Below are 3,424 nucleotides of genomic sequence, written 5' to 3'. Positions count from 1 at the left end.
ATTTTACATTTTGTCTCAAGCACTTAGTGAATCTACAACACACCCAGTGTACAGTTGAGAGTCAACTCTGCCCAGCTGGTCCCTGTCAGTCTTTCTGTTCTATGACGGTCCTTTTAAATCCTTCCCTACTGTTCACTTCTCACTCTCCCTGTGGTGATGGGTTCCAAACAGTCACCAATCTGTGGGTGTAAAGGTTTCCCTTGAATTTCCTACAGACTGAAGAAGAAGACAAGCTGACTGCAGTTTTGTCTGATATGTTCATTGTCCCTCAAATCTCTGGACCAAGGAAGAATAACATTTTCAGTTACCCACTTTGTTCCCTGTCCAGTTCAATGTTATGGGTCATTGTCGCTGCTTCCAAAGGGTGTGTCTCACCCAGCAGAGTTGTTAGAATACACCACTGTTCTCTAAAGTCTGAAAACAAGGCATAACGTTAAGTTGGTTGGTCGATGGAGCAGGATGAGAAACCAGAGGTGGGTCAGCACAGGGCAGAGTTTCAGTCTCTGGACAATGGGAGATGTAAGAGGATATGGTTAGCAGGGGCATGGCAACGAATGACAGAGTAGCAATATCAAGTCCTCATAAAAATATTGACCAGTTTTGTAGCATCTAGCAGAGGGGTAGCAATGCTTGTAAATGTTTTTGATGGCACTGTTTTTACCCAGAAATCTGTGAGCTTAATGTGAATAGAGTGTACTAGTGCCAAGAGTCCAAAGTTGTTCCCAAAGGTGCACATGTGTCAATGGATAAAAGGCTCTGGAAATGGATGCACCGGAACTCCCAGGCACAGCTGAGATCCTGCTCTAAAAACACAAAATGCTGGCAGAACTCAGCAGGCCAGACAGCATCTATGGGAGGAGGTAGTGACGACGTTTCGGCCCGAAACTGGTTAAAGTGGAACTTTAAGATTGGGTCTGATGACAAAAAACAACTGATGTCTGTACCTTGGGAGCTCACGGGAATAGTTGAGATTGAGGCCAAAAAGAAAAACTGGGTCCAACTTCCAGTGGATTTGTGGGAGTTTTCCACTGTCAATCACCACCTCAGGGTGACAGTGATCAGAAAGTCTCTATGAGCAGCTGTGTAAATACTGTGTGCTCCTGGTAGGGCAGTGGGGCATGCCCAGAACTGTTAAGGTCTAGGAATGAGCCAGATCACAGATTGTTGATGGGTAGGATTGTCTCATCATGATACAGACAGGTAGACATTTGGAATTTGGTGGTGTGTCCAGATGCCTGAACCATGACTTGAGGAGTTGAGGATTTGTTCTTTTGTGTGGAACCTCACTGTATCAGTGTGATGTCAGACATCACCTTGGCTGTCCTTCATCCACTGTTACCTTTAGTAAACTTATTACAGAGTACAAAAGGCAAACACAAACAACTCATTAGTTCAGCTTTGAATCAGCACTGGAATATCATCGATCTTTGAATATGGTGTTGATGCTAGATAGCACCTGGATAGATATCACACCAGTCATAGCAAGGAAAAACCGGCCACATCTCTGGAAGACCCCTGCCCATGTATCGTACACCCCTTCTGACTTAGCAGATTTGTTTCTGGGATGAGCTTCTTATCATCTCTGTGGTAGCCATCCACTACTCCACACCGCTGCCTAATAACCCCTGCACCCCTCCCACACCGATCTCTGAGGTGTCCCCTTTACCCAAAGCTCCACACCCTATTTCTGGACTGTTCCCTTGCCCCTCTCATAACTGGGATGCAACTTCCATCTTCTATCTCCTGTTCCATTCCCTGCCATGTGCATATTTCCTCATTCCTTACAACACTCTGTCCCCGGCCTAGGCTGCCTCCTTCCTTCCACATCTCTGGAAACCCCTTTCCTTTCCCCAGTACATCCCACTTGGACTCCGCTCAGTCTTTGGGATGCCCACTCCTCTACCACATGGTCTCTGGGACAAATGCCACCGCCCCCCCCCCCCCCCCAAATCTGCACAGCACTCTTACTTCCTAACCCATCTCTGAGACCATTAGCTCCCCATCTCAGAAGCTCCTGTTCCGCCCTCACCTCCTTTCTCTCTGCCCCCCTTCTGATACAGGGATGCCCTATCACACACACTCTGGGACTTCTCATTGGCCCTCTCTTCTTCCTGCCTCCCAGCCATGGGTAACCCATTTCTGGTTAAACTCTCCCCTCCCAGTCTCTAATGTACCTTCCCCCCATTGCCCTTCCCACTCAATTTCCCTCCCACTCCAGCCCCTTCCCCTGCAACCTGTCTGTGGGTCCAGCCTTCACTCCCATCTCTGTGACAACCCATTTGCAATCCACTGTCCTCTCCCAGTTAGTAGATGCTCCTCCCCACTGTTTACCACCTCCAGGACAAGTGCCCACCTGGACAAGCTAGCAAGCACTGCGAGGGTCATGTTTTTTGACTTCTCCAGTGTGTTCAACACCATCCGCCCTGCTCTGCTGGGTGAGAAGCTGACAGTGATGCAGGTGGATGCTTCCCTGGTGTCATGGATTATTGATTACCTGACTGGCAGATCACAGTACGTGTGCTTGCAACACTGTGGTCAGACAGAGTGGTCAGCAGCACTGAGGCTCCACAGGGGACTGTCCTGTCTCCCTTTCCCTTTCTCTTCACCATCTACACCTCGGACTTCAACTACTGCACAGAGTCTTGCCATCTTCAGAAGTTTTCTGATGACTCTGTCATAGTTGGATGCATCAGCAGGGGAGATGAGGCTGAGTACAGGGCTACGGTGGGAAACTTTGTCATATGGTGCGAGCAGAATCATCTGCAGCTTAATGTGAAAAAGACTAAGGAGCTGGTGGTGGACCTGAGGAGGGCTAAGGCACTGGTCACCCCTGTTTCCATTCAAGGGGTCAGTGTGGACATGGTGGAGGATTACAAATACCTGGGGATACGAATTGACAATAAGCTGGACTGGTCAAAGAACACTGAGGCTGTCTACAAGAAGGGTCAGAGCTGTCTCTATTTCCTGAGGAGACTGAGGTCCTTTAACATCTGCCGGACGATGCTGAGGATGTTCTATGAGGCTGTGTGGCCAGTGCTATCATGTTTGCTGTTGTGTACTGGGGCAGCAGGCTGAGGGTAGCAGACACCAACAGAATCAACAAACTCATTCGCAAGGCCAGTGATGTTGTGGGCGAGGAACTGGACTCTCTGACGGTGGTGTCTGAAAAGAGGATGCTGTCGAAGTTGCATGCCATCTTGGACAATGACTCCCATCCACTCCATAATGTACTGGTTAGGCACAGGAGTACATTCAGCCAGAGACTCATTCCACTGAGATGTAACACTGAGCGTCATAGGAAGTCATTCCTACCTGTGGCCATCAAACTTGACAACTCTGCCCTCGGAGTGTCAGACACCCTGAGCCAATAGGCTGGTCCTGGACCTATTTTCACTTGGCATAATTTACCTATTATTTAATTATT

The sequence above is a fragment of the Hypanus sabinus genome, chromosome 29 (assembly GCF_030144855.1).
Source record: "Hypanus sabinus isolate sHypSab1 chromosome 29, sHypSab1.hap1, whole genome shotgun sequence".
Taxonomy (NCBI): Eukaryota; Metazoa; Chordata; class Chondrichthyes; order Myliobatiformes; family Dasyatidae; genus Hypanus; species Hypanus sabinus.
This window is presented reverse-complemented; position numbering follows the sequence as displayed.